The sequence below is a fragment of the Octopus bimaculoides genome, chromosome 26 (assembly GCF_046866305.1).
Source record: "Octopus bimaculoides isolate indiv1 chromosome 26, ASM4686630v1, whole genome shotgun sequence".
Lineage (NCBI taxonomy): Eukaryota > Metazoa > Mollusca > Cephalopoda > Octopoda > Octopodidae > Octopus > Octopus bimaculoides.
Window position 1 is genome coordinate 22076607 of NC_142953.1, and position 6632 is coordinate 22083238.

The 6632-nt window shown below is 35.9% G+C and overlaps 1 protein-coding gene across 12 annotated transcripts in view; it reads right to left on the bottom strand.

Moving 5' to 3' along the window:
- LOC106871364 (protein kinase C iota type) overlaps positions 1-6632 on the bottom strand; it is a 234465-nt gene that overhangs the window by 47482 nt on the left and 180351 nt on the right. The window lies entirely within an intron of this gene.

Consider the following 6632-nt stretch of genomic DNA (forward strand, 5'->3'; position numbering starts at 1 on the left):
GAGAGAGAGAGAGAGAGAGAGAGAGAGGGGGGGGAGGAGGATAGAAAGTGAGAGAAATCTTGTTTATTCGTTTTATGTCCATTTTCCCTTGCTAGTATGGATTTAATGATCATATTTTTAAGAGAGTGTTTTACAGCTGGATACTCTTCCTGTCATTAACCTTTGTTTTACAAGTAAGGACTCTCTTATTTCCTCCATCACTGAAGGCACCAGCTAAGCAGATAATTTATTGATAAGAGAACTAACGGCACCAGCAACACAGCTTGCAGGTCACACCTTCCACAGAGCACAAATACAAACACAAACACACATTAGGGGTTTATTTCAATTTAGGCCCAGGAAGACTTGGGCTGAGGTGGTGAGGCAAGACCTTCAAATCTAGTTACAAGGCTTTGGTTGGTTTTAGGCTTCAGTAGAAACCACACCTGCCCAAGGTGTCACACAGTGGGACAGACCCCAAAACTACATGGTTGGGAAGTTAATTTCTTAAACACACAGCCATATGTGTGAGTGTGTGTGTGTGTGTCTGTCTGCATATATGTGGGTGCCTAGATAAACTATTCCATTCTGAGATTATAAAAACAAAAAAAAAGACAATAGTTTTAAAAACTACAACGAACCAAAACCAAACCATAACGCCATTTACTGAGGACTTTCAACCAGCTGACACTATTTTGCAAAGAAAGAATAATGGAATGAAGATGTTGAAGTTCCATCTATGGAAAATGATCCGAGAGATTATGGGAAAAAACTAGTTTACAAAATTGCGAATGTTCCAAACAACCGCAATGGTCAAACCTATGGAGAAACTAATAACATTAATCTGTGTTTATCTTAATTTCTTGTACGTTTGCTCTGTATATCATGGCAAGTGATACTACTAAGTGCAGTGGTTGACTAACCACTGTACTGAAAACAGACTGGATTAAGATAATCCATCCATGCGTGCAGCTCTAAACTTAATACAGTAGCAGTTGGACATCTATTTATACACACAAGATTTACTACACACACACACGCATGCATATATATATATATATATATATATATATATATATATATATATATATATAGAGAGAGAGAGAGAGAGAGAGAGAGAGAGAGAGAGAGAGAGAGAGAGAGAGAGAGAGAGAGAGAGAAAATGGAGGATAATATGCTGAACCCAAGCAATAATTGGGTACCCTCCCAGCAGTATACTGGATAGATACTATCCCTTAGTGGGTTGAACCCCCAACCCCTAACTCTCTCATGTTATATATATATATATATATATATATATATATATATATATATAGATAGATATATAGATAGATAGATAAAACTTACCCGGGAAAGGATGCATGGCGTTCAGTCATATAATAATATAAATAATATAAATAATATATAAACATATGCATATATCCATACATATGCATATATCCATACATATATGTACATACAGAAGAACCTCAGTTTCCGAACAACTCTGTTCATGAATAAATCGTACTTTATCTCCTGTCTTTCTCATATTCATTTAATACAGTAGTATCTCGGTTTACGAACGCCTCTGACCACAAATAAATCGTGCTTTATATATATCTATATCAATCTATCTATGCATATATATATATATATAAAGCAAGATTTATTCACAATTAGAGTAGTTCAAAAACCGAGGTACTACTGTATATGTATATATATACATATATATAGTGAGAGAGAGAGAGTGAGAGGGGCAAATTTGTAATTCATTAATATATGTGGTGTCTCTGATTTGTTTATTTGCATAATTGCCTCTGTACCCTCTCAACCTGATCCCTCTTACTGCCGTTCTTTACCCCATGGGATCGATCTCCTGTAAAGACATCGGGGTCTAAGTTCGAATCTTTTGGGCACTACTAAGTGTTTTCTATATTCTTTTATTCTTTTAACTGTTTCAGTCATTTCGTTGCAGCCATGCTGGAGCACTGCCTTTAGTCAAGCAAATCGACCCCAGGACTTATTCTCTGTAAGCTTAGTAGTTATTCTATTGGTCTCTTTTGCCAAACTGTTAAGTTATGGGGATGTAAACACACCAGCATTGGTTGTCAAGCGATGGTCAGGGTCAAACACAGACACACACATACATATATATATATATATATATGTATATATATATATATATACACACACACACACACACACACACACACACACACACACACACACACACACACACGGTGGGATTCTTTCAGTTTCTGTCTACCAAATCCACTCACAAGGCCTTGGTCAGCCTGAGGCTATAGCAGAAGACACTTGCCCAAGGTTTTACGCAGTGGGACTGAACCTGAAACCATGTGGTTGGGAAGTAAGCTACTTACCACACAGCCATTTGGACCTCATCTGTAAACTATATAAGTATATATATATGTGTATGCATATATATATATATATATATATATATATATATATACACACACACACACACACACACATATATACATAGCCGCACACGTTTGTATATATATACACACATGTACACACACAAAACATCCTCTTGGCAAACAATGTTTCTGTATAGGCTTATTTATCATCTCCCAAATTAGCTGCGTATAAATAAGGACTACTTGTTGTAAATATAAACATGAGGCCTCTAGTAGAGCAAGACAATGACAACAACAACCCAATTAGTAATCAGAGTGCACTGATGGTAACGAGGAGATGGCGAAGGGGATGGGGAGGTTTACCGAAACAAAAAAGAAAAACAAAAAAGATCCAGCCTGGGCACTGTCCAGATCCACTGGACATACAACATACTTCAAGCCACAGGAATACAAAAGCACTGTCCTTACCAGCACTACCCACAATCCTTTGCAACAGCATTGTTTGCGCAATCGCTTGCCAGGTTGGCATTTGGAGAGACAGGGCAAGTGGCGCCAGGAATAGAACGCCTGATTATATATTAGGTAACACACAAAGAGACAAGAAGCAATAATTGATAATGAAGAGATGTAACATTTAATAAAGTGCATACAATAATGCAGAGATGTGCAATCTTGCACTTGGGTGGTTGTCGTCGTAATTATCAGGAAGACAATTCACATTTGTCTGGTTTGAGAAAACCTGCTTAGAGAATCTCTGGTGCTATTTGTCTGTACCAGTCTATTAAAGTTTATGAGTTTTGGGGGTGTTTCTTTTTTGTGATTGGTTTTTTTATTTGTTTTCTTTTTTTAATTGTTTCTACTAGACTGTTGCATGTTTTTCATGCAATTCTAACCACAGCTTCCTTGCTCTGTATTTCTGGATGACTGCACAGCAAGTGAAGAATACAAAACAAGTTGAAATGAATACCAATGATGATGATGATAATAATAATAATAATTATAGTAGTAATAATAATGTTGATGATAACAGAATAATAATAATAATAATAATAATAATTATAGTAGTGGTAGTAAAAATAAAATGATGCTAATAATACTAATGATAATAGTTGTAGTAGTAATATTAACGCTGATGATGATGATAAATATTGTAGTAATAGAAATGATAATAATAATAATAGTAAGGATAATAATAATAATAATAATAATAATAATAATAATGATAATAATAATAATAATGATAATAATAATAATAATAATAACAATAATAATAACAATTATAATAATAGTAGTAATAGTAGTAAGGATAATAATAAACTGAACTGATGGAGCTCAGTCAACCAAAGAGACAAATAAATATGAGCAAAAAAATAGTTCAGCTTCATTTATTTTATTTATTTATTTTTTTTTTAACATCATGCTATTAATGAAATTTGCATGCGAAGAATTGTAAAGAAACGCCATTTCCAGAGAGGAAAAAGTCAAGACACAACTTTGATGGAACTGTCAACATAGTTTTAGAAAACACACCAGGCAAATATTGTTAAAATAGAATTCAAATTTTCAGATTGATTTTTGTTCTGTTTTTCTAAGTTTTCATCGTGTTTTGTTTGTTTTTATCTTAAAGGGTCAGAAATAAAAAGGCTGTTAATAAAACTAAAATTATAAAGTGATATATGAACCCTTAAAGTTAGCCATCCAAACTGCAGGACTTTCATCGACTAAAATATAAACTAAATGTTTTTGGTAAACCACAAGTGCCCTTCGGGTTTGTATGTAACTATTACCATATTTTAACATGTATAAGGAACCCTTGTCAAAAATTAGGTTAAGAAAATATGGGAGTTTCATATACATGGACAGTATTGTAATCCCTTACAAAACCTTTTTTCCAAATTTTAAGCCCCCAAAATTAAGAGGTTCCTCATACACAGGGTTCCTTATTCACATTAAAATACAGTATATCTGTTCTGCAAAGTGGATCAGTCAAAATCTCATCAACTCTACGAAGGAGATAAGACTAGTCTTTGATATAACTTTACCAGAAGAATATTTGGCATGGAATTTTGTCACCAAGATCAAGGTTTCCCATCAGAAAAGTATGCCCCTCCCCATCACTCCGCCATGAAAAGAACAAAGTTTATAGCATGCGTACATATTCAATAGGTAATGGTGCATAGCCTAGTGGCTAGATGTGCTGCACTCACAATCATGACATTGTGGTTTCAATTTCCAGACTGGCTGCGTGTTATGTTCTTGAACAAAACATTTCATTTCTCATTGGTCCAGTCCACTCAGCAGTAAATGGGTCACCCTGTGATGGAATAGTCTTCTGATCAGGGAGAATGTTGGCCTGCTCACCTAGCCAGTGGTGTAGCATCCTTTGAAAGTTAAACCAACACAAAACACACTGGGACCAGCATCTGATAGTCCAGTCAATCCCATGGTCATGTGACATATTATCCAACAGGAGGTTTCATTAAAATTCTGTTGCAAGTTCTATTCACTCCTTACTTACCCCCAATTTTGAAGAAACCTACATTCTAACAAAATATTGCGGTTACCCATCAGTAGGGCAGGTATCCCACCCTGAGGGACACCAACAGTTTTTTGCTTCTTACTCTGATACAAAACAGCCAAACATGAAAGTTATCAATTGGTTTAACACCAGCAGGTACTTTTAATAAAATCCTGTCTGTCTCGAAAATTTAGCCCAGGTCTCTGCCCAAATTTCATGTACTGCTTCTTTGAGCATTCTTTATTTCTTTCCCCTTTGCTCCACCCCAACCACAAATCTAGGAATCCTGCAAAGGTCATGGGTGCTACTCATCCCATGTTGACTAAATCATTAAAAAGAAAAACAGGAGAGAACAAAACCACGACCTCTCCACTGACAGCATAACATCCCAACCCCAACTCTTACATTTTTAGTTGGGTCTTCAAACTACTGATTGTTTTTGAAACGAGTAGAAAAGGAAACAAATCATTACAAGGCACTGGTCGTGGCTGTGTGGTTTGGAAGTTCACTCCTGCAGTTTCGTGGTTTCAGGTTCAGTCCCGCTGTCCAGCACTTTGCACAAGTGCGTTTGTTCATGTGGAACTTTGTTTGTCCATGTGGAACCAAGCAGGTGTGTCCAGACAAATATCAACAACCAGTGGAAGGTTCCTGAATGCAACCAAGAACCAGTGGAGAGTGTGAAATACAGAAAAGTACCCTTTCAAAAGTTGCCATTCAAATGTTGCCCTTTCAAAGGTTGCCCTTTCTAAAACACAAACACACAAAGTTGCATGAAAAAACTTTCTATTTCTATGAAGTTCATTAAATGCCTTTTTTTTTCCTGTTTCAGGTTTTACCCAACATGGCCTGGAGTGGAGAGCATCATGCATCTGTTGTTGAAGGGTTTGTATTTTTTCTTGTATCTTCATGTGCTTGTTTTTTATTAACCTTTGAAATTAGGGCAACCTTTCTGCTGCACCCTGTATCATTAAGCAGGGTGCAAGCAGTGGAAAGTATATAATATCCTCGGCCAGGAGAGAGTGTGAAACCTCACCACCAACCGGGGGGAAAGTGTGAAGCATTACCTGCTGGGGTAGGGTGGCGTGGGGGTACATAACCAAGCATTAGAGGGTGTCAGAATGCCACCGTATGGGAGGTATCCACACATCACCAGCCAATGGTGAAGTCAAAAAGGTAAAATATATATGTGTATGTGTATATATATATATATATATATATATATATCTATATATATATATATATATATATACATATATATATATATATATATATATATATGAAAGAAGTTATATACAGTGCTCAGGTGGTGCTAAGAGAATGCATGGAAGTTTTGAAGGATGTAGGGTCTCGACAGCTAACAAACGATGCAGGTAGTTTATTTCATGCTTCAACTATTCTGAGCATGAAAAAATGTTTCCGAAAGTCATGGGTGCTGTGTTGTTCTGATTTTGTAACCAGCAATTGTAAAAAACAAAAATATATACACACACACACACACACATTCCCACAGAATACAACATTATGTACAGGGTGCATAAAGTATTTGAGGACATACCTTTTTGGGGTCATTGCTGCATTTTTTGCTAACTCTGTATAATCTTTGTTTCAGAAAATAATAATGGCAGACCTTCAGCTTACTCAAGAAATGAAGAGGCATGATGTTATTGTGGTTATAAAGGCTGAGAATATTGATTTAGAAATATCTTGATTTTTAAAAGTTGCCAGATCGTTCATCTACAAAGTTTGTAAGGAGCTAAAGACTGAAGATGGAA